The sequence below is a fragment of the Palaemon carinicauda genome, chromosome 1 (assembly GCF_036898095.1).
Source record: "Palaemon carinicauda isolate YSFRI2023 chromosome 1, ASM3689809v2, whole genome shotgun sequence".
Classification (NCBI taxonomy): Eukaryota; Metazoa; Arthropoda; class Malacostraca; order Decapoda; family Palaemonidae; genus Palaemon; species Palaemon carinicauda.
This window is the reverse complement of record NC_090725.1, coordinates 304,075,412-304,101,262: the sequence shown is the minus strand read 5'-3', so window position 1 is coordinate 304,101,262 and position 25,851 is coordinate 304,075,412. Positions and strand designations below refer to the sequence as shown.

Sequence of the window (25,851 nt, the reverse complement as noted above, 5' to 3'; positions counted from 1 at the left end):
CTATAGCCCCCAGGCCAGAGCGCCCATATTAGTGTTCATGCATGATTTTATCAGTGATCCTAGGCTTACTTATGAAGATAGTGGCATTATTTTACAATACTATTGACTGTGATGCAAGTGTTTTCGCCTTCAGGGACCATATAGGGGATAGGTTAGTTAGTGTGCCTTCCTAACCTAACCTACATGTAGGACCCCTATATGCTTCCTTCATCCCCCTGCCCTTGGGCATTCCCTCTGTGTAGCCTTGCTCCCCCTACCACGTAAGGGGATCAAGCTCTTACCAGAGTATGTTATCGCCTCTCTGTCCTCCCTAAGGGAATGAACCCTCCTTAGGGTTGCGCCTGAGAGTGAGGAACGGCTAGTCTTTCCTCTATTGCTAGGACTAAGTCTACGACTTTCCTGCGATAGCGATATGTCTTCTATCCTTCCTAGTTCAGGACGTTCATCCCTGCTCTAGGTTAGGTTTTGGAAGGGTCATTCTGTTCCTTGCTGAAACTGTACCCATGCACCGTTTCAGTCAGGCTGCCTTACCTTAGGTTAGGGAGTGTCCTCCCTTCCTTAGTGGCCGCTCTGGTACAGAACCCCTTCCATGGAAGACTTCTCTTCTCCCCTCCCCACCTATCTCTTGTATAGCCTAGCCTATACTTAGGTTAGTCTATACCCATCTGTCCCCTGTCCTACAACTCCTCCTTAGGGTGGAGTGATAGGGCTACCTTGAGCTTCTGTGTACAGTCCGCTCTGGTACATATACCCTTCATAGTGTCGTATGGGGTTAGCCACTGGATGTGTTCTGTATACAGGGGTCTCCCCCTCTTTGGGTGTCCCCTAGCCCTCCCTTGGGCTACCCTAGCTCCCGGTCCTTTGCGGCCCCTGCTTCTGGGTGATAGAGCCAGCCTTTATCATGGGTACACCCTCTCAGGGGGGATGTCCGGGAGTCCATGGCTGGACTCCTTACATCCCTCCCTCTGTCTCTTTCACTATCTGGGTGCCGGTCCCTTGCCGCCTCCACTGTCGGCGATACCCACCTCCTACCTTGGTGACTCACCCCATACCCCCATGGCCGCCAGTCCTCCGTGTGCCGGGGGACTGCCGCCTGCCACCGGCTTCCAGCCGATGGCTCTCCCCCTTCCTCATAGCTTGGCCGTCCGCCTGCCGGCCGGCCCCCGGAGTGCCGGCAACCCGGTTCTGCTATAACCATCCTTGTTCCTGTCACCAATCTGGCATCCTCCGGCTGCCGGAGCCGCCGCTCCCTCTGCCGTTGTGCCGGCGGCCGCCACCCTGGTATTACTCTTGACTTATATTGTCTGTCCTAATGCCAGAAACTCTGCTGGAGCGGCCTCCGGCGTGCCGGAGGTCTGCCGGAACCTTCCGGAGGCGTCAAGACGACTTGCACCCCCTTCTACTAGCTATCATCTAATACTGATAGCCCTACACTGCAACCAGATGGCCTGTTTACGTTAATGGATCAGTACCTTGGTACTGTTCTACTGGTAATCATGCTGTCTTTTTGCATTCTTCAGATTTCCAGCATGCTGCGTGTATCTTAGCGCGGCTGGTTGCCGGAAGCAGTTACCCTTGGGGATCCTTTAGCCCCCTAATTTGGGACTGAGTGGCCTCAGTCCCAAACTTATCCTTGGCAATTCCCATGGAATTCCATTGCCCTATGGACTCCTACTGGAATTCTATCCTGCGCCTTCGGCCACCTCGGATTATCCAAGGATGAAGCTTACGGTAACCAGCCGGGCGGGATGCACGGAGTATGTTTATTTACTATCTCAATCCTCTGTGCATCACACCCTTTATCAAGTTAAAATTAATGATTAATATTAACTTAGCTTAAGAGCCATTCTTATGACTCCCCCCATACTCATTTTCTCTTTCTTCCACAGGAGGAGCAGATGAAGTGTGACTTCGACTTCTGCGCTGTGAAACGCCCGCACTTCTACGGGCATACGGCTTGCAGGACTCACGCCCCTTGTGCTAACAAGAAAGGGGATTTGAAATTCTGGGACCCGCTGAACTGTACGATCTGCCAGGCTCACCTAGTTGATGCCTTCCATAACCCTCCCTCAGCGGAGGTCAGGGACACTTCTCGGGAGAAGCTACGCAAGTGGGTGCGTGGCTTCCAGAAGAATGCCACCGGACCGTACCTGGCCACTGAAGAATTGAGGTCCCTTTTGTTCCCAAAGGCCTCCCCTGATTCTGTGGTGCCCAAGGATTTGATCCCCACTGTCCAAATTATGGTGGAACCAGATGTAGTCATGGCCCAGTCCATGCACGAGTGCCACCTGGATTCCGAAGATGATGAACACATGTCGGATATTTCGGAGGACACGGAGAAGACCCTTATGGCTCAAGGTGCTGAAGATGATGAGGACCAGGTGGAATACACCGAGTCGGAGCAAGAGGTCGCTCCTCCTTCCATCACCGCCCCTACTCCTACACCGACGGAAGTGTCTCTCCCGTCTACCTCCACTAACCCGGAACCCATGCCATCCGCCCAAGAGATGTTCCGGATGATCAAAGCCATCATGGACGACAGACTGAAGGAAAATCAGGAGTTCATCAGGTCCATGATAGGATCCAAAGAACCGAAGAAGATCTCGGTTAAGGATCTCCCCGCTTGCTCACATGCCAACCCATGGAGGTATGCTGAGCATATGGTTATCGCGACCGGCAGGATCTTCGTCAGCGACAAGATCGGCACGGTCCCCCTGGAAGACGTGGAGTTCTTCCCAAACTTCGAGGCCTACCCGGACTGTTACGTCCGGCTTCGCTCTGAACCTGCCTCTAAAGAAGAGACCGAACCAAAAGAGGAGATAGTGTTCGATCTCGCGAAGGCCCAGGCTATGCTAGCCAACACGTTTAAAAGTAGGGGTTTTACCTGCTCTAAGCTTCCAGCCCTGAGCAAGAAGCACCCTACCTACGTCGCACCCGAGGATGCAGTCCTTCCATTCATGGAAAAGGCCTTCGCTGCGTGCCTCAAGGCTGTGGAAGAGGGAAAAGCCTGCCCTGCACTGGAGGAGTGCAGACCCTTCTCCATAGTGACTCCCCCCGACGCTCGACACTGGAAGGACATCCAGCATACTTTCGTGGTGGGAAAGCTAGATCCTGACGTCGCCGGACGTCAGTTTAATGAAGACCTCCCGAAACTCAACGATCACCTCCTTTGTCGGGAACAAGATACGAAGGAGAGGCTCGCAGCATCCATGTCCCACCAGGTCCAACTGGACATCAGGGCCTGTGACACCAGAGTACCAGACCACTACATGGTACTTGCCAAATCCCACATGGCAACCCTGGTGAAGGATATGTACCACTTCATGTCGTGAATTCGTGTTCGCAGGTGCCACTGTGAAACATGAACCCCGGAGGCTGATTTCCTCCAACATCTGGGGTAAACACCTCTTTCCTTCTGACCTTGTGAAGGAGATCACCGACAAAGCCGCCACGGAGAATAGGAACCTTCTCCACAAGTGGGGCATGTCGAAAAAGAGGAAATCCTCTCAGGACGACGGACCTCAACCTAAGAGGAAATCTTCCAAACAGAAACCCCAGCAGCGTCAACCAAGACGTCAGTTTCCGGGACCCGCTACCTCCCAAGTGGCAGCTCAGCCACAGCAGACCTTTCAGCTGGTCACCCAACCGGTCTTGTCACAGTCACCGGTTTTCACCCCTGCTTTCGAGCAACAGACGACTACCTTTCGTCCCAAAGGTAGAGGCTCAAGCAGAGGTGCAGGCAGAGATGCGTCTCGCCGTCCCTCCAGAGGCAGAGGAGGAAAGGGAGCTAGCGCCCGAGGCAGTAAGCCCTCGGGACACCAGAAGCAATGAAGTGCTTCCGGTGGGAGGAAGACTCCGCCAATTCCAGGATCGTTGGACCTTCGATCCCTGGGCACACAGCATCGTCAAGAAGGGTCTAGGCTGGAGTTGGACTCAACCACCCCCAACCTTCCAGCAATTCTTCCAACAATCAACCCCCCTTCTGGAAGAATATGTCCTAGATCTCTTGAACAAGAAGGTGATAAGGAAGGTAAAGTCCACCAGGTTCCAAGGGAGACTGTTTTGTGTCCCCAAGAAAGACTCCGACAAACTCAGAGTCATTCTGGACTTATCCCCCCTCAACAAGTTCATAGCGAACGACAAGTTCAAGATGCTGACTCTTCAACAGATAAGGACCCTTCTGCCTCGAGGTTCTTACACGGTCTCCATAGACCTGGCGGATGCCTACTGGCACGTTCCAATGAACCATCACGCTTCCTCCTACCTAGGATTTCGACTCCAAAGGAAAAGCTACGCCTTCAGGGCCATGCCCTTCGGCCTCAATGTGGCCCCTCGGATCTTCACAAAGCTGGCGGACGCCATAGTACAACAGCTCCGCCTCCGAGACGTCCAGGTGATGGCCTACCTCGACGATTGGCTAGTCTGGGCTCCATCGCCCGAGGATTGTTTAAAATCCTGCAGCAAAGTCACCCAGTACCTAGAACACCTGGGATTCAAGATAAACGTAAAGAAATCTCGCCTCTCTCCAGCTCAGAAGTTCCAATGGTTAGGAATCCAATGGAACCTTCAGTCACACCGCCTTTCCATTCCCCAGAAGAAAAGGAAGGAAATAGCAGGGTCTGTCAAGCGACTACTGAAATCCAAGCGGATCTCAAGACGCCAGCAGGAACGAGTTCTAGGCTCTCTACAGTTCGCCTCAGTAACAAACCCAGTGCTTCGTGCACAGCTAAAGGATGCCGCGGGAGTCTGGAGACGTTCTGCATCCATCGCTCGAAGAGACCTCAAGAGACGGCTCCCAAACAGACTTCGACTTCTCCTCAAGCCGTGGTCGGAAGCAAAGGCCCTGAAAAGGTCCATTCCTCTTCAACACCCACCTCCATCACTCAACATCCACACGGACGCTTCGCTGGAGGGTTGGGGAGGTCACTCCCATCAAAAACAGGCTCAAGGCACATGGTCTCCCCTGTTCAAGACGTTTCACATCAACATCTTGGAGGCCATGGCGGTCCTTCTAACTCTGAAGAAACTCTCCCCGCCTCCCTCGATCCATATTCGTCTAACCCTAGACAACTCTGTGGTAGTTCGATGTCTCAATCGCCAAGGCTCAAGATCGCCCCAGATAAATCAGGTGCTTCTCCCAATCTTCCGTCTGGCAGAGAAGAAGAAATGGCACCTGTCTGCAGTTCACCTACAAGGATTCCGCAAAGTGACAGCGGATGCTCTATCTCGGACAAACCCGATAGAGTCGGAATGGTCTCTAGACGCAAGATCATTCTCCTTCATCTCTCACCAAGTCTCAGAACTTCAGATAGATCTCTTCGCAACGAGCGACAACTATCAACTTCCTCGGTACGTGGCCCCGTACGAGGACCCCAAGGCAGAAGCAGTGGATGCCATGTCACTGGACTGGAACAGATGGTCCAAGATCTACCTGTTCCCTCCCACCAACCTTCTGCTGAAAGTCCTCTCCAAGCTGAGAACCTTCAAAGGGACAGCGGCCCTAGTGGCTTCCAAGTGGCCCCGGAGCAACTGGTACCCCCTGGTCCTGGAGCTACAGCCCAAGCTGATCCCTCTCCCGGGCCCAGTTCTCTCCCAACAAGTACAGAAGTCGACTGTCTTCGCTTCATCATCGAAAATCAAGGACCTTCATCTCATGATTTTCTCTCCCTAGCCGCAAAGAAGAGGTTTGGGATCTCGAAGAAAAGTCTAGACTTCCTCGAGGAATACAAGACCGAATCCACAAGACGGCAATACGAATCATCTTGGAGAAAATGGGTCTCTTTCGTCAAGACAAAAAATCCTAAGGAAATCACAATTGATTTCTGCATGTCCTTCTTCATTCACCTTCATGGACAGGGATTAGCAGCCAATACGATTTCAACTTGCAAATCGGCCTTGACTAGACCACTATTGTATGCCTTCCAAATTGATCTGTCCAGCGACATCTCCAATAAACTGCCGAAAGCATGCGCTCGTCTACGCCCAGCACCCCCACCGAAACCGATCTCCTGGTCATTGGACAAGGTGCTCCATTTCGGCTCCAACTTGGATAATGATTCATGCCCTCTCAAGGATCTGACTCAGAAAGTTATATTTCTCTTTGCTCTTGCCTCAGGAGCCCGAGTCAGCGAAATAGTGGCATTGTCAAGAGAAGAGGGCCATATCCTGTTTACTGATTCAGGAGACATTACCCTCTCCCCGGATCCGACGTTTCTCGCCAAAAACGAATTACCCACCAAAAGATGGGGCCCCTGGAGAATATGCCCCCTGAAGGAAGATGCCTCTCTATGCCCAGTAGAAAGCCTCAAGGTCTATCTTCGCAGGACTTCAAACTTTGGTGGAGGCCAACTCTTCAAAGGAGAAACATCGGGCAGCGACCTGTCACTGAAACAACTAAGAGCGAAAATCACCTACTTCATTCGCAGAGCGGATCCCGACAGTACACCCGCCGGTCACGATCCTAGAAAAGTTGCATCGTCTCTGAATTTCTTTCAGAGTATGGACTTCGAAAGCCTTAAAAGCTTCACAGGCTGGAAGTCCTCGCGTGTTTTCTTCAAACATTATGCGAAACAAGTGCACGAAGTCAAACATTTTGTGGTAGCCGCAGGTAGTGTTATGAAACCTGCACCTAACTCTGCATAGAACAGCGAGTTACTTGGGACTCTAACTCTTCGGGTGCCTATGTTGACCCTCGAGCGATACATAGTGATGTCGAAAACACTTAGTGCTTTCTTATAACTGTTCTTATCCCAGGTGAAATGTCATAGTCGTCACACAAGTGCCGCATGCCTAGAGCATGATGTGTTTTAATTAAAGACTAACGTTCCTCGAGAACGAGTGCCTACTAATAAATTTGAAATTCCCTTTCAGATTCAAGAGCAAGTCTTTATTACTATGTACATTATAATTTACTGTAAATTAACTTTACTTATTGCTGCAATTCATTTAATTTCTGCAACTGTGAAATAAAATTCCTATTTTATTACTTGTGCGTCTCAATCCGCTCCTACTTACTATGAAATACATGCCTGTCATAGTTTTATTATCCCCTTCCCTATGGTTCATGGAGATTTTAAGGTCCTAACCCTTATTTTATATTCACTCTTACAACGTAATATTCCAATACGAATACTTACTCTTCATACCCTGGAGACGAAACCAACCTTCTCAGCACACAGTGTCCAACCACCACTTGTCTGCCTTCCAGAATGTTCCGATACGAATGCCAACCATTCAGTCTCGTCTCCAAGTTCTTCAGGTTCTTCTAACAAGGTGAATAGCCCTTCGATAACCACTTTGATCTCGGCATGGCCCGTGGGAACTTCACTGCCAAGGGGGGCAGGAAGATTCTTCCCTACGGTTCTTTATTAAGATTACTATGCTATATTGTTCAAAGCCCTTGGCACTTACCAATAGGGGAAAATCTACCACGATACATTGATTCTCTGGTATTCTTCCATCAGGACGCCATGGCTTGAGCCCAAAAAACGGATTTTGAGCGAAGCGAAAAATCTATTTTTGGGTGAGATAGCCATGGCGTCCTGATGGACCCTCCCTGCTACTTCGTCCAGTTTTTAGGTCCCACCCTGCTCTGCTGTATCATGGTGATCGGCAAGCAACTGGCTTCAGGATGAAGACGGACGTGACGTCATTTAAGCAATGGCGCCCGTTTGTTTACGTCTCGAGTACCAAAAGTAGCCACGGATGAGATTAGCTATGGAACGGCTCCCAGCTATTCTCCGCCTTTACACACCGAAGCATTAACTCTGTTCGGGATGTAGATAGCTATGTGGCGCGTTAATACATGCGTCCCCTGTTGATATACGATGTCTTAAAAGGGAAACCTTTAGGATACTCGCTCCAGAAGTTAGAATTCTGTGATAACCTGTGGTTAAATTCTCTGGGAATATCTTAGTAGTTATTTACCCAAGGAAGCTACCAAAAAGGAACCTTCCATCAGGACGCCATGGCTATCTCACCCAAAAATAGATTTTTCGCTTCGCTCAAAATCCGTTTTATTGCCCGAAGAGCTCTGCTCCACATGGGCTTGGACTGAGTCTTTTTTTTCTTTTTGTAAATCCTTGTATGTAAATATTTTTTAGTCCAATAAACATTATTATTATTATTATTATTATTATTATTATTATTATTATTATTATTATTATTATTATTATTATTATTTATGCTACTTTAATTTCTAGCAAAACTTGAATTTGCTATAAAAATAGATATTCGAAATAGATGTTACTTTACAATGCAGTAGCCGTTTTTTTATTTGTTTCAGATCTAGCATGATTACCATCCCAGGAAGACATCTGTCACAAGGTAATTTAATCTATTTCAAAATTTGTTGCAATTTAATATGTTTCAGTACTTAGGTATGGTTGCTCCTGTAAAATAAAAAAATATTCCTGAAAAAATGCCCCTTATGATTGGCGTACTCACCTCATCCTTATACTGCTTTCCAGAGCATAGGAGCACTATTTATTTGCAGAAATCATTTAAGAGATGTGTTATAAATTATAGGTAATCTTGATACTTCAATAGTAACCCACGTCTATGGCATGTGCAGGATATCCATGTATTGCTTACCAGACCAGAGGATCAATGATAACATTTATTTGCAAGTGAAATGTGCCACAGTAAAGCAAAATCCATTTGAGAGACGTTTTGTGGTGAATCATAAGTAATTACTTTAATTTCTCTCCACTTACATAAACTATACATATACAGTACAGTACAGTATTTTTCCAACGGGTTATTTTGTGCCTATTATACATTTCTGACCATTACTATTGCTTCAAATCACTAGTTTAGGGTGTTCCTCAACCTAGAATCTTAGTTTCCCACTGGAATATCCAATATTTGTAATATGCGGTGTGTGGGGGCAGTCGAGATGATATTAGGAAAACTCATTAACGGGTGGTTTGCCCCCAATATTCGTGGTCAAGAACAGATGAAACCTAAGAAAACAAGTGAAAATATATGGCTTATACATTTGGCTAGAAATTAAAGTTTATACTTATGTATATATATACCTAGTTTGTATCCATTTCTGACCATGAATAGAGGGGCTAACCACCTTTGTTCCAGCACAATTACAAACCTTCGTTCTTTACATAGGATATATTATCAGCAAAGTGGAAGAATATGGCTATAAAGCTTTTATAATGAGGTGTAAACCGGTGGCTGGTAGTTACCGGTCAGGAGCAGAAGAGCCCAGCCCTCCTGCTTGCTCACTGAGCACTTATTCTAATTTCAGCTGTCGGTATAACAGACATTCTGCCACTGGCGGGATTTCTTGGCTTGTACAGTATTTACTGCCATTATCCAACATACGTTTTCCTGCCAAACAGCATGTCTATTGCTGTTCTATCCCTCGTGCGTATGGCTATACAACGATAACCTGAACTTGAGGAAGTTGGTTTTCCATAGACATGGCTGGTGCTTTCAGAAGAAGATTTTTGCTGCCGCCGAGTGGGAAGAGGAGTTCCTCTTTTCCCCTTTTTCTTCTGTCTTTTGATACCAGAAAGGTATTGAAGATGTATCACTTATTTGTGCTGTTGTGGTCCCTTTCCCCATGAGAGCCTCTTCATTAGACTGCACGACTACAGAGAAGACAAACTTTAAGTTCTTCTCACTCCCCTAGCTCATCTTTGTGAGTCTTCGCTAAATTTTTAAAAGAGCATGTAAAAGATGTCATAGAAGGAGTCCAAGGAGACCGATTTATAGAAGTCGCCCCTATGTGTGACTCCTCCTGTTTCTGACAACATGGGAGAGACAGTGCGGTACTGAAAATGTTGGGTCAGGAAAGGGATTACAGTATATTCTTGCCTCGCTTTGCGATGTGAAAAATGGTATACCGGTAATATTTTCATCCCAAAGTATACGCATTGGTGTGTGTGGTATAGGTTCACATGCATCTGCTCCCTTTGCTCTGTTCCTTATGAGAACAAGCATGCACACTGCCGGTAGGAATGAAGGGCTCTGCTATTCTTTTTGCTTCTTAGATTATATTGATTCCTTCTGGGCTGGCCCAGTGCCGTGATCAGGTTTCATGCGATTGGTAACAACACATTCGGTAACTGTCTGATGGGGAACTGGGTGATTGAGCACAATGCTATTTAGAATACATAATGGAAACTGTTCCACTACCTAGATCTTCCCACCGCTCTGAGACCAGTATGTGATGGATTGGACGACTGATATAGGTAACCTATTAGAAACAAACCTGCCTGATGATCGGCCAAACTGAGGTTTGAGTCACACTCAAGATTGATAGTTTCTTGTAGTGTCTGCAAACTCACCATCTTTGGGCACTAAGGATGGGGCTTTTGGAGAGCTTCTAGGGTTACCTGCTGAGTCATCAGCAGCTATTGCCTTGCGCCATTTTGGTCCTAGCTTGCTTGGTGAGGGGTCTTAGGCGCTGATCTTATTTATTTATGGTCAGTTTCTAGGGCATTGTACTGTCCCTTGCATCTGCCATTCATGAGCAATCTTTAACCTTTAAATCTGTTTGAACATGGCAGACCTGCTTTTTTAACAAGGTGGAGGATAGAACACTTTTGCTTCAGTATGATACAGCAAAGAATATCTTTATTCAGGAAGACAAGGGTCTTTGGTGACTTAGCATAAATTTTCATAGTACCTAGTTGCTGTTCCAGGTCCTATCAGCTTCTACATTCCCATGCCGATTGAATTTATCTCCCTCACTCCCAGCACAGGAGTGAGGGGTCTAAGAGAACAAGATGTACAGAATAGAGGAAGATGGAGAAGACTGACTAGAAACAGGGACCCCATATAGAAATGGGAAAAGTTGAAAGCAAAGAAAAGAATTCCCAGCACAGGACCAGAAAGAAAGGCACATTTTATGGGTGAAGATCCTTTCAGTCCAGGTTTTTTAATTGGTATAGAAACCTGACTCAGTCTTTAGGCCCAAGGTCAAAAGGGGTATGACTCAGGGAGGCTTGATTGGTTTCTTCAGCCACCTGTCGTTACCTACTTACCTTCTTAATGATTTGACAGCTGATTCAGCCTGCGCGAGGCAACAGCCCTAATTAAAAGGGCTTGGATTTTATAGGTAGAAAAAAATTAAATTATTTTGAAAATTTGGTATATTGATAAATCTTTCCATTGTTATAATGATAATGTTGGGTCTCTTTCTCCCGTATTATTTGTAATTTTCAAAATGGAAGGTTACATTTTCAGCCTGTATCAAATTGCAAATGTGCATTGATCCGCAAATTACATGGAGTCATCTCTATGAAAAAGTACCTTATCTTTCAAAGTTTCAAATTTAGAAAAGTATGTATCTAGAAAGGCAATAGATTAGATCAAAATAAGGTAAACCCATGTGCTCTGTTAAAAGTCACATATAGAGAAAAGCTTTATGACAAATGTATTACTGCATGTACTGTACATTGCATTTTCAAATATGTATTACATGGGTTACACTTTCTACTTGAAACCATTATGTTCTTCGGACATTAGATTTTTGTATAATTGGTCATAGCCTATATTTCTATAAAAATACATTTACATAAGACACACTTTTAAAAAAAATTTGGAAAATATTCGAAAGCCGAACTTTAGAAAATTATGGTCTCAAGAGGTCAGGAAATAAGAGAAGTCTAGACAGTATATTACATATTTTTAGATTATGATTATGTTAATTTCGAAATTTCTCATAATATTTACCAAATGATATTCAGATACCAGTACTATTATGAAAGGCTAAAGGTGAGTTGCTTTGTAAACTAAGAGAATTAAATATTTCAAGCCCAAAATAATATATGGAGTTGGCGTTGACTCAACAACTTTATATACTAATTCATTCTGTAAATAAATATTTTGATCAAATATAGGTCGTCTATACTGGATCTTCTTAATTATGTAATAAAACGACTGAAATATTCCTTTTCAGAAAGAAAAATACCATGTTTTACCAGGCATACTTCTGTGAATCAGAATTAATGACCATCTTCATTAAATTTAATTGATATAATTACCAAACTGACTCCATTTCTTATTCCATCTCTTAATTAGTCCTTAGCATTTTTCATACGGTGAATATAAAAGCACATTTATATTATTTCATTTCTGTAAAGTATTCGCTGACATCTCAAGGTTCCTTTTCTGGAAGTGGTTTGGATTTGCTTCTATATTTCAGTTTAAAAGATTTTCATACTATTAAGTTATTAATCCTGTTGATTTTAGTCATTACTGTGTTAATAGGACTTAGTCAAATGGCATTATAGGAATTTCTTCCCTTGTGAGATACTCAGATATGGAAATCAATTCATTCGGAAAATGCGAGTTGTATTTTACACTTGTGCACTAGATCTCAAAGATGGCAAGTGTGAAGTAAGAAATATCAAGCTTGGTTATAATTTTAAAGATATGCAGGTTGAATGTACTGTTTTTTCTGTACTGTTTTTATATGTACTGTTTTTTTTTCTGTACTGTTTCTGTATACGTATCACCATGTTAGGTGAGCTTTTGGTGCAATCCTTCTCTGAGGTAGTTACCCCATTGACAATTATTATTATTTGGCCCATAGGGTCATAAGGAATGGTTTGAGTTTCTTTAAGGACTTCATAACTCTTCTTGGTACTGCCAGGTCATTGGTGGCAGTTTTTAGATGTCCAAAGGAATTTTGTTTGGGAGCCATTTGTCAGGCACAGAGATCCAACCCAGCATAGCATGCATTTTTTAGTGTGACTTTCATGCTTGTGTGGGCTGTTTTTTTTCCAGAATTTCAGTGTGGAGTCTGAACCTTACTGGTAAGGCCCATAATTCATCAAACATTGTACAGTATATGAAAATGTCATATTGTATCAATGTATAATCTACGTCCCTGCACCATAGGGGCGAGTTGAGATACATACTCCTTTATTTACATGGACTTTGGTGTCGAGTCCCAGGTGTTTTTTCTGGAAAATCCTGGTCCTTGGCTTGCCAAAAAGCATTGTCCGTCCCAATAGATAAAAAAATTATAATAAAGTATTTGAAAATTATTACAACCTACAGTTGTGTATCATATTCTAATGTAATATTTTCTTGTATCATGACTTTATTTTTCTTCAATATATCTGTTAGTCTGGTGCCTCCTGTATTGAAGATAAGGTGTTTAATATATGATTATCATTATATGTCCTGCCCATGTCCATTTATTTTTCTTACATGTTATAATATCCTCAACATTAGTTTGCTCTCTTATTCATGTTGCTCTTTTTCTGTCTCTTAGTATTATTCCCATCATTATTTTTTCAATATTAAACTTACCCGATAATCATGTAGCTGTCAACTCCGTTGCCCGACAGAATTCTACGGGAGGGATACGCCAGCTATCACTATACTAGAAGGGGGTGTACTCACCAGCGCCACCTGTGGCCAGGTACTGCAGTACTTCTTGTTGACACCACCTCAATTTTTCCTCTGTCGTGCTTCCGGCAAGACGTTCTTGGATACGCTTATGATTTTGGAGTATTGTTCACGGTTTTTGGTGAAGTATTTCTCTAAGATTTCAGCTTTCGCTATACTGGAAACTTTTCTAATTAGCTTAGATAGCTTTTATTTGGTTTTGATTAATGGTTAACGATCTTTTGCTTGATTTGGAATCCCCCTTGACTTGCTCTTTGATTCAAGATGTCTGACCTTTCACAAGCCCCTCCCCATAGACGATGTAGGTCTTGTAATAGGCGTATTCCGAAGGCCTCGGTTGATCCTCACACCGCTTGTTCTGACTGTAGGGAAAGACCCTGTCAGTTGGAAGATCGATGTGAGGAATGCGCCGGACTTTCGGAACTTGAATTTGTTCGATTCCTTAAATATTCAACCAAGTTAGAGAGAGAGAGAGAGTTAGGAGGAGTTCTTCTCGCTCTTCGCTTTTTTCCTCACCTCATGATCCTCAACCTTTTCCTCCCCCTGTAGTGGCTACCCCCGAACCTACTATTTGTGCTCAGCCTGATATGTCAGTTGTTTTGCGTGCCATTCAGGCTTTAGGTGACAAAGTGGAATCGGTGGTTAGTGACCATAAGTCTCTTTTGGCAGACGTCAAAGAACTTAAGGTCAAAAGTGCAGAGGGAGGGGATAGTGCCAGTGCTGTGCCAAGTGCTAGTGTCAGTGCGGTGCCGAGTGCTAGTGTCAGTGTCAGTGTTGTGCGTGAGGGTACTTCTGTGCGTGCCAGTCGTCCTCCCAGTCCGGGACCTCTTGCAAGCTCCCAAGCCCAGGGGAGAAGCAATGTCGAAGGGCAAAAGGGTTCGGCAGGCCTTGATCGGCGCACAGAAGTATCCTCGGTGGTTGCGGGCGTGTCTTACAGAGACCGTCACTCCCACCCGCAGACGATTGAGCCCGTCTTTTACTCGTCTGCAGAAGAAATATCGGGGAGGAAACGCTGGACTCAGGTCTCAAGACCTCTTAAACGCAAAGTCCAGACCTCAAGAGTTCAACAACCCGGATGCAGTCATTGGATTAGCTCTGACTCTCCGCTGTCATCAGGTGACTGTACACCTCCTAAGAGAGGTAAGGCGATACCTCAACAGACCTCATCTTCTGTTAAGGCTTTGCCTCAGCAGACCTTAGCGTCTGCTGATCCCAAGATGACTTTGCTGCAGTCCATGCAGTCGCAGCTTGCGGTCTTAATGCGTGAGTTTCAGGCTGAGAAGGTTGCACCTCCTCCTGAGAGCGCTCCGCCTCACCGCAGTCCAGTCTGCCAGGCGTACGAAGTTGAGGTTCCACAGGCCACCTTACCGCGTTCTGAGTTGCCAGTTACCAGCGGTGTGCAGCAACCTCAGCCTTCCTTAAGGCAACCTCAACAATGGGAGCAGGAGTCTTATGCTTTACTTCCTCCTCTTCCTCTTGCGGTTAGACCTTCGAGGCAACAACCTCTTGAGGTACGACAACCTCTTCCATCCATGAGGCAGCCACCTCAGCTCTCGCTGCAGCGACCTCAACTCTCCTCAAGGCGAGAGCCTCAACTCTTAAGGCTAGCACCTCAGGAACCTCAACTCGAGAGACAGGAACTGCGTTCTGCGCAGCCGCTACCTCAACTCTCGCAGCTCACACCTCAGGAACCTCAACTCGTTCCTCAGGAACCTGCTACTGCGCATCCGCAACCCTTGCAGCAAGCGCAACTCTTGAGACAGGAAGCTCATGCTAGGAGTCAGCCACCTCAACCCATGCGCCTACCTTCCTCCACTCTTCTTGACCAGTCTTTGCAGCCTGAACCTCAGGTTTTAACTCAGCAACAGAGACTTGAGGATGAAACCACAAGTGTTTATGCACCCGCTTGTTCAGATTCTGCTGTTCAGTATACCGCTGTTACTTTACCTCTCACTTCGCTACACTCTGGTGATGAGGTTTCTGAGGAGGAAGCTGCGCACCTAGATCCCTCTTCGGACGTGGAGGAACCCAAGTCTTCTCCTCTACCCATTGACTTTCGTAAGGTCCTGGCTCTTTTCAGAGAGGTATACCCGGACCATTTTGTTTCTGCTACCCCCCGCTCTCCTCCATCTGAGTTTTCGCTGGGCATGCAACCGGTTAAGTCAGCCTATACTAAGCTCGTCTTTGCCAGATCCTCTAAGAGAGCTTTAAGAATATTAGGGGATTGGTTGCAGTCCAAACAGCAACTAGGGAAGACTTCATTTATGTTCCCACCTACTAAGCTCACTTCTAAGGCGGGCGTATGGTATGCCACAGGAGAGGAACCAGGCTTGGGAGTCCCTGCCTCTGCCCAGGCTGATTTCTCAAGTTTGGTCGACTCTCCTCGTAGATCAGCGATGAGGCGCTCTAAGGTCTGCTGGACCTTTTCCGACTTAGACCACTTCTTAAAGGGTGTTTTTCGTGCCTTTGAGATTTTCAATTTTCTCGACTGGTGCCTGGGGGCCCTGAGCAAGAAGACCTCCCCTGCGGACAAGGACTCAGCCATGCTTATAATGTCCTGCATGGATAAAGCAATTCGGGATGGGTCCGGCGAGCTTGCTTCAATGTTTGTTTCAGGAGTTCTTAAGAAAAGGGAGCAACTTTGCACTTTTCTTTCTTCCAGCATCACACCTTGTCAAAGGTCTCAACTCCTTTTTGCTCCGCTTTCTAAGTTCTTGTTCCCCGAAGAGCTTATCAAGGATTTGTCTGCGGCCCTGATTCAGAAAGACACTCATGATCTTGTGGCCTCTTCAGCTCGTAAGACTAAGGTTGCTCCCTCAGTTCCCAGGACTTACCGCACCCCAGTGGCTGATACTCCTGCTACAAGGTTTATTCCGCCCTTTCGTGGCAGAGCCCCCAGCCGAGGAAGCTCCCGTCCAGACTCTTCCAGGAGCAGGTCTAGGAAAGGTCCCAAGACTTCAAAAGGCAAACACTGACTCTCCTCCTCTCCAGACAGCAGTAGGAGCCAGACTCAAGACCTTCTGGCAAGCTTGGGAAAGGAGAGGTGCAGACGCCCAGTCTGTCAGGTGGCTAAGGGAGGGTTACAGGATACCATTCTGCCGCAAACCCCCTCTGACCACTTCTCCCATCAACCTCTCTCCCAACTACAAGGAAAAAGACAAGAGGCTAGCGTTGCACCAGGAGGTGTCGCTCCTGTTACAGAAGAAGGCAGTGGTTATAGTCCGGGACCATCAATCCCCGGGCTTCTACAACCGTCTCTTTCTGGTGGCCAAGAAGACAGGAGGTTGGAGACCGGTGCTGGACGTCAGCGCGCTCAATGCTTATGTCACCAAGCAGACGTTCACTATGGAGACGACGAAGTCGGTCCTAGCAGCGGTCAGGCAGGAGGACTGGATGGTCTCGTTGGATCTGAAAGACGCTTACTTTCACGTTCCTATTCATCCAGACTCCCAACCTTTCCTGAGATTCGTTTTTGGAAAGGTTGTGTACCAATTCCAAGCCCTGTGTTTTGGCCTAAGCACAGCTCCTATGGTGTTTACGCATCTGATGAGGAATATTGCAAAATTCCTCCACTTATCGGACATCAGAGCCTCCCTTTATTTAGACGACTGGCTGTTGAGAGCCTCCTCGAGTCGTCGCTGTCTGGAGAGTCTCAACTGGACTTTGGACTTGATCAAAGAACTGGGTCTATTAGTCAACTTAGAAAAGTCCCAGCTCATTCCCTCCCAATCCATAGTTTACCTGGGAATGGAGATTCGGAGTCAGGATTTTCGGGCTTTTCCATCAGCCCCAAGGATAAGCCAAGCCCTAGAATGCATCCTGAGCATGCTGAAGAGGAACAGTTGCTCGGTGAGACAGTGGATGAGTCTAACAGGGACCCTGTCATCGTTAGCCCTGTTCGTCGAGTTAGGGAGACTCCACCTCCACCCTCTCCAATTCCATCTAGCAGCTCATTGGGACAAGGATTTGACGCTCGAAGCAGTCTCTATTCCTGTCACCAAAGAGATGAAGACCACTCTCTTGTGGTGGAAGACCAACCTCCTTCTCAAGGAGGGCCTATCGTTAGCGATTCAGACCCCCAATCTTCATCTCTTCTCGGATGCATCAGACTCGGGCTGGGGCGCGACCTTGAACGGACAGGAATGCTCGGGAACATGGAACAGGGAACAGGAAACGCTCCACATCAACTGCAAGGAGCTGCTGGCAGTTCATATGGCCCTTATGAACTTCAAGTCCCTCCTGCTAGGCAAGGTGGTGGAGGTGAACTCCGACAACACCACAGCCTTGGCTTACATCTCCAAGCAAGGAGGGACCCATTCGAGGAACCTGTACGAGATAGCAAGGGACCTCCTCATTTGGTCAAGAAGTCTAAACCTCACTCTAGTAACGAGGTTCATTCAGGGCAACATGAACGTCTCAGCAGATCGCCTAAGCAGAAAAGATCAAGTCATCCCCACGGAATGGACCCTTCACAAGAGCGTGTGCAACAGACTTTGGACCTTGTGGGGTCAACCTACGATAGATCTGTTTGCCACCTCCATGACCAAGAGGCTTCCGTTGTACTGTTCCCCAGTTCCAGACCCAGCAGCAGTTCATGTGGATGCTTTTCTGCTGAATTGGTCCCATCTCGACCTTTACGCATTCCCACCGTTCAAGATCATCAACAGAGTCATTCAGAAGTTCGTCTCGCACGAAGGGACACGGCTGACGCTGGTTGCTCCCCTTTGGCCTGCAAGAGAATGGTTCACAGAGGTACTACAATGGCTGGTCGACGTTCCCAGGACTCTCCCTCTAAGAGTGGACCTTCTACGTCAACCTCACGTAGACAAGGTACACCCAAACCTCCACGCTCTTCGTCTGACTGCCTTCAGACTGTCGAAAGATTCGCTAGAGCTAGAGGCTTTTCGAAGGAGGCAGCCAGAGCGATTGCCAGAGCAAGGAGGGTATCCACTCGTAGAGTCTACCAATCCAAGTGGGAAGTCTTCCGAAGCTGGTGTAGAGCCAATGCAGTTTCCTCTACCAATACCTCTGTAACCCAAATAGCTGACTTCCTATTACATCTAAGGAATGAGAGATCCCTTTCGGCTCCTACGGTTAAAGGGTACAGAAGTATGTTGGCTTCAGTTCTCCGCCACAGAGGTTTGGACCTTTCTTCCAACAAGGACCTTCAAGACATCCTTAAATCTTTCGAGACTTCTAAAGAACGTCGTTTATCCACTCCAGGCTGGAATCTAGACGTAGTCTTAAGGTTCCTTATGTCTCCTAGGTTTGAACCTCTCCAGTCAGCTTCCTTCAAGGACCTTACCCTCAAAACTCTTTTTCTCGTCTGCCTTGCAACAGCTAAGAGAGTTAGTGAGGTTCACGCCTTCAGCAAGAACATTGGGTTCACATCCGAATCTGCAACATGTTCTTTACAGCTCGGATTTTTAGCTAAGAATGAACGTCCTTCACGTCCTTGGCCTAGATCTTTTGAAATCCCTAGCCTTTCCAACATGGTGGGTAACGAGCTAGAAAGAGTTCTTTGCCCTGTCAGAGCTCTAAAATATTATCTTAATAGGTCAAAACCTATACGAGGACAGTCAAAGCCTTATGGTGTGCAATCAAGAAACCTTCGATGCCCATGTCCAAAAACGGAGTTTCGTATTATATAAGGCTTCTGATTAGAGAAGCCCATTCTCACATGAAGGATGAAGACCTTGCTTTGCTGAAGGTAAGGACCCACGAAGTGAGAGCCGTAGCCACTTCGATGGCCTTTAATAAGAACCGTTCTCTGCAGAGCATTATGGATGCAACTTATTGGAGGAGCAAGTCAGTGTTTGCATCATTTTATCTTAAAGATGTCCAGTCTCTTTACGAGAACTGCTACACCCTGGGACCATTCGTAGCAGCGAGTGCAGTAGTAGGTGAGGGCTCAGCCACTACATTCCCTTAATCCCATAACCTTTTTTAACCTTTCTCTTGAATGCTTTTATTGTTGTTTTTTGGGTTGTTACGGTAGGCTAAGAAGCCTTCCGCATCCTTTTTTGATTTGGCGGGTGGTCAATTCATTCTTGAGAAGCGCCTGGGTTAGAGGTTGTGTAGAGGTCCTTTAGTATGGGTTGCAGCCCTGTATACTTTAGCACCTTAGAGTTGATTCAGCCTCCTAAGAGGAACGCTGCGCTCAGTAAGGAAGACGAACTTATTAAAGGCAGAGTAACGGTTCAAGTCGACTTCCTTACCAGGTACTTATTATTTCATTGTTATTCTGAATAACTGATTATATGAAATACGGGATACTTAGCTATCCTTTAGTCATGTACACTGGTTTTCACCCACCCCCCTGGGTGTGAATCAGCTACATGATTATCGGGTAAGTTTAATATTGAAAAATGTTATTTTCATTAGTAAAATAAATTTTTGAATATACTTACCCGATAATCATGATTTAATTGACCCACCCTTCCTCCCCATAGAGAACCAGTGGACCGAGGAAAAATTGAGGTGGTGTCAACAAGAAGTACTGCAGTACCTGGCCACAGGTGGCGCTGGTGAGTACACCCCCTTCTAGTATAGTGATAGCTGGCGTATCCCTCCCGTAGAATTCTGTCGGGCAACGGAGTTGACAGCTACATGATTATCGGGTAAGTATATTCAAAAATTTATTTTACTAATGAAAATAACATATTTCCAAAGCTCTGAGTCGTAACTACCTTATATAATCTAAAGCTTTAATAAGCCTCCTAGTTACTGATTCATAAACTAAAACTGGTAGAACCATCTGATTTAGAGTTTTATTTTTCATAAACTCATTTTTTTTTACCTAAAGCTCTGCATCCTCTTTTGATTTTGGTCTCATGACCTGGGCAAACACTTATCATCTCCCCATTAACAATCTCTAGAGGCTTGTTCATAACTTTCATTTGTTGTGTCTGCTTTTTCATTTTACATTATCTTAGTTTTTCTCATATTCAGTTTTAATCTTACATTGATTTTTCTATTTAAGTCTGTTATCATCTTTTCCAATTTCTCCCATGATTCACTAAATAGAACTATGTCATTTGCAAATATTGAATTGTTAAGGTATTCCCCAATAATGTTAATTCCTACATTTTCCCAATTCTAAGTTTAGGAGAGATGGGATCTCCCTGTCTAATTATTTTCTCAATCGGAACTTTTTCACTATATGTAGTTTTAGAATTTCTGCACTTCCTGTATAGTTAATGTACCTTCAAGTGTTCTTACTTAAGATTTGTCTAGTCCTTGACTTTGAAGGACTTTCATTACTGGTGAAGTTTTGACAGAATCAAATGCTTGCTTGGTCTATAAATGCCATAAATAGTAGTTTGGCATAGTTTGTTGATTTTTCATTAGCTCGTTAATTATATGGATATGGCCACTTGTTGAATACCCGCTTCTAAAACCTGTCCTGCTTTATTGGTTAATTAAAGTCTAGCTGTCTTTCTAATCACCCTAAAATGATTTCTGTAAATGTTTTATATATTACTGAGAATAAGCTTATTGAGGTGGTAATTTTAAACATAAAACTTACCCGCTGGTTATATAAGAATGGCTAAAGTCCCTAGACGCCCGGCAAAAATTCAAAATCTCGCAGCTATCGCAGATATGCCAGGTGTACACTAGCGCCCTCGTGGTAGACAGGCCGAACTATACCAAACCCTTCAGATCTTCTCTGCCGCCATTGCTGGCTGGAACAATTGGAAGTTCTCTCGAAACTTACTCTGTTTTGGATGGTTATTTGGTGATTTACTCTGTTTTGGACGGTTATTTGGTGATTTACTCTGTTTTTTTAGTTTGGGCTTTCGCATAATTGATTTCCTTTTCATTTTTTCTTGAAATCCTTTTTGTTTTGGGTTGATTTAAGTAATTTAACCTTTGTTTATGTTTTTGGTTTCTCTCTTACCAATTCAATATGGCCGACCCCTCCCCTGTGTTTCGGAAGTGTGTTAAAGGTTGTCGTACTCGACTTCCTAAGGCTTCTGTGGACCCTCATAGTATTTATGTTAAATGTGGGGAAAAATCTTGTTCTTTTGGGGATCGGTGTGATGAATGCCTTTCGTTAACCGGTAGCGAGTGGGTAACTTATGAACGTTACATTAAAAGATCAGAGAGGGACAGGGTTGGCGCTGTTCATCTCGTTCTGTTTATTTGTCCTTACCTAATGTCATTGATCCTATTCCGTCCCCTGTAGTGGTAAATCAGCAACCGGAGGAACCTTCTATGAAGGATATGTTAACAGTGATTGAGGCTCTCGGTGAAAGAGTCAAATTGTTAGCTGCGGACAAAAGCCAGATCTTGTCCGAGATTAATGTGCTTAAAAGTTGTCGGCCTGGTGACCAACCGAATGTGAAAAGTGTTTCTAATGGGTGCGTCTGCGCGATCCTGTCGTTCACCCAACCTACGACCTCTTTCAAGCTCCTGAATCCATGGGAGAAGTAATGTCGAACAGCGAAAGGGAACGAGAGGCGTCATCAATCGCTCAGACGTCCCCTCGAGCGTTCCTGCTGTCATAGCACAGTTCGCTCACCCTCATCATAGGAAAGATGAGGTTGGTGCGTTATCGCCTTTCTCGGATGAAGGTTCGTTTGGCGAGGTCTGGCGTCACTCCTTTAGACCGCTTAAAAGGAAGTCTCACGCGGTCGTTCAGCAGCATGAATCGCCTCCGCAACAACTGGGCTGTAGTAACTGGGATACGCCGGACTTGGATACGCCGGAGCGTTTTCAGTCCCCTGAGGGTTCCCAGCGCGGAGCCTAGTAGGCTCAGACACTCTTCCTTCCTCGGTAAGAGCCTGTTCGAGCCTAAGGACGTGGAGCTCACTGCCGAGAGGTGGAGGAAATCCAACCAGGATTCCCTCATCCATAGGGCCCTGACATCAAGGCCCTACAAGCCTCCGGCAGTCCAGCAGCCCTGCCCTACCAAGGACACGAAGAAGACAACCGTAGCAGCGAAGCCCAAGGTGTCTAAGCCCTTTCCTGCCAAGAGCAGGAGGGGAAAGAAGTCCTCCAGGGGAAGCAAGAACCCTAGAGGTACCGGCCGAGTTCGGAAACGCTAGGGGTGGCAATCCCCCTGCATGTCCACCGGTGGGGGGATGCCTTCAGAGTTGCGCAGCAAGGTGGCAGCAACTCGGAGCGGATGCCTGGATGATCTCCGTGATCTCTCAAGGGTATCGCGTCCCGTTCACGGCATCTCTACCTCCCCTGACAGCGAATCCAGTGTCGTTGAGCTCTTTTGCCATGGGATCGGCAAAAGGGCAGGCCCTCCGGGCCGAAGTCCAGACCATGTTGGAGAAAGACGCTCTCCAGGACGTCGTGGACGGGTCCCCAGGCTTCTACAGTCGACTCTTTCTTGTGAAAAAGGCGTCTGGAGGCTGGAGACCAGTCATCGACCTCTCGACCCTGAACAGGTTTGTCAAGCAGACTCCATTCAGCATGGAGACGGTAGACACGGTCAGGCTTGCAGTGAGACCGCAAGACTTCATGTGCACACTGAATCTCAAGGACGCTTACTTCGAGATCCCAATCCATCCGTCTTCAAGGAAGTACCTGAGATTTTGCCTAGACAGCAAGATCTACCAGTTCAAGGTGCTGTGTTTCGGTCTCTCCACAGCTCCTCAGGTGTTCACCAGAGTCTTCACCATCATCTCTTCATGGGCCCACAGGATCGGCATCTGTCTCCTTCGTTATCTGGACGACTGGCTGATCCTGGCGGATTCGGAGGCGTCCCTTCTTCGCCACCGAGACAGGCTCCTCGAAGTTTGCCAGGGTCTGGGGATTGTGGTAAACCTCGAGAAGTCCTCTCTGCAGCCCTCTCAGAAACTGGTATATCTAGGCATGATCATAGACACCAATCTCCACAAAGCCTTCCCATCAGACGAAAGGATTGCAAGGCTGAGGAAGGTCGCGAGACCTATCCTCAACCGAGAAGAACTCCCAGCCCAATCGTGGCTTCATCTCCTCGGCCACCTCTCCTCTCTGACCCGTTTCGTTCCCAACAGTCGCCTCAGAATGAGATCCCTTCAGTGGCGACTCAACTCTCGGTGGAGTCAAGGACTCGATCCCCCGAACATCATGATCCCCATGGGTTCTGCGGAACGAGCGGACCTCGAGTGGTGGGTGGCAGAGGAGAACCTGCGGAAGGGAGTGGATCTTTTCGTCCCTTCCCCGGATTTGATGCTGTTTTCGGACGCATCAAACAAGGGGTGGGGGGCCCACGTTCTAAACCACAGGACCTCAGGCCTGTGGTCAGAATCCGAAAAGTATCTGCACATAAACCTGCTGGAGATGGAGGCCGTTTTCCTGGCTCTTCAGAAGTTCCACCAAGTCTTGGCGGGCCACTCGGTGGTGGTGATGAGCGACAACACCACGGTCGTGGCTTACATCAACAAGCAGGGAGGTACCTTTTCAGAACAGCTATCCCATCTTGCAGTAGAGATCCTGAGATGGTCCGAATTCCACCTGATATCACTTGCGGCTCGCTTCATTCCAGGCAAGAGGAATGTGCTTGCCGACAGTCTGAGCAGAGCGACGCAGATAGTGAGTACCGAGTGGTCTTTGGATCCTCAGATAGCCAGCAAAGTCCTGACATTGTGGGGTTCCCCGACAGTGGACCTGTTCGCTATGGCGTTGAACACCAAGCTTCTGCTGTACTGCTCCCCAGTCCCGGACCCCAAGGCTCTCTGGCAAGATGCCTTCCAACAACGGTGGGACAACGTCGATGTGTACACCTTTCCCCCATTCTGTCTGATGAGGAGGGTCCTCAACAAGACCAGAACATCGGTCAATCTCTCGATGACCTTGATAGCTCTGCTATGGCATCACGCAGAGTGGTTTCCGGGCCTTCTGCAGCTCCTCACGGAGATCCCGAGGGAGCTCCCTCCACGTCACGAGCTACTCAGACAACCACGCTCCAACATCTTCCACAAGGCCGTAGCTTCGCTTTGGCTTCACGCCTGGAGACTATCCAGCATCTCCTCACGGAGAGAGGATTTTCGCGACAGGTTGCGGAAAGGATGTCTGGCCACCTGCGCAGGTCATCTGCAGGAGTCTACCAGGCGAAGTGGCGAGTTTTCTGTGGTTGGTGTCATGGAAGGGGTATCTCTCCCCTCGATGCCACTTTACCAGCAATAGCGGAGTTCCTTGTGTATCTGCGGGAAGAAATGCGCCTTTCAGTCTCGGCAGTGAAAGGCTATCGCTCAGCCTTTAGTCTTGCCTTCAGGCTCAAAGGAATGGACATTTCCTCCTCGCTGGAACTGTCTCATCTCGTACGGAGTTACAAACTTACCTCAGTCGGAAGTGAGACCTCCTCCTTGGAACGTGGTTCGAGTCCTTAGGTCTCTTGAAGAGGCCTCCCTACGAACCATTACGCCAGGCTTCAGATCGCCACCTTACCTGGAAGACGGTGTTCCTGCTAGCTTTGGCCTCGGCCAAGCGAGACAGCGAACTTCATGGTCTCTCCTACGACGTCGCCCATTCAAGGGGATGGGGGGAGGTAACGTTCATCTTCGTCCCTTAGTTTGTTGCTAAGACTCAGAACCCGGGAGTGCCAGACCCTAGGTTCGACTCCTTCCAGGTTTCGAGTCTTCGTTCTGTAACAGATGACCCAGACCAGTCAGGAGTCTGAGGTTGTATCTCAAAAGAACAGTTGCAGTCTGGCCCCAGGTGCGAGCTTTGTTTGTTAGCACCGGGGAAACGAAGAGGAGGGTCACCAGAAATACCGTTTCGGCCTGGATCCGCAAGGTGATCCATCTGGCCTTGTGTTCTGACCCTCCTCTGTCACGGCGTCCTAGGGTGCATGATGTCAGGGGCGTGGCTACGTCCCTGGCCTTCAAGAAGAACTTTTCGGTGACGCAGGTCCTGCAAGCTGGGGTGTGGAAGCGTCAGACCACCTTCACGGCCCACTACCTGCAAGACGTGACACACTGGAAGCTTGATACGTTCTCTATCGGCCCTGTGGTGGCTGCACAACAGCTGGTCTAACCTCAGTCTCCTAATTGGACAAGTAGCAGAAGGTTGAGGGCATCGTGACCCGGTTTTAGTCTGTGTGAATGAAAAGATCTGTCTGGCCCTTTTCTTTTCTTCATCCTCTCCTCCCTTGGGGAAAAACAGCATCCTGGGTCCTTTGCACAGCTGACCTCGAACCTCTGCAGGTAAGCCATGCTTCCTTGTGCTCCTAGTATTAAGTTGTAATACTGTCATGTCCCCATTCCCTGACAAGGTGGTATTGGGTAAAGTCCTAACCTAGATTTCCATCTAAAGAACTCCAGGTCAACTTCCTAGGACGTGTCACCGCTCACCTTCACACACAACTTACGTAGGCAGCAGCAGTCTTTCAGCTACCTGCGAGGCGCAGGGGCCCAACCCTTGAGTTGCTCTATAAACTCGCGTTCGGGACCCCCGGGCAAGCCAAAGCCAGTATGGCAGGGGACTTACCTCCCTTCCTAAGGGTTAAGTCACCCCATGTAAATAGCGTGG

The 25,851-nt window shown here is 47.0% G+C and overlaps 1 long non-coding RNA gene across 1 annotated transcript in view; it reads left to right on the top strand.

Moving 5' to 3' along the window:
* LOC137658522 (uncharacterized) overlaps positions 1-25,851 on the top strand; it is a 63,338-nt gene that overhangs the window by 9,276 nt on the left and 28,211 nt on the right. The window contains exon 2 of the long non-coding RNA XR_011047354.1: positions 8,285-8,325. This is a non-coding gene — a long non-coding RNA (uncharacterized lncRNA). The remainder of the gene's footprint in view (positions 1-8,284; positions 8,326-25,851) is intronic.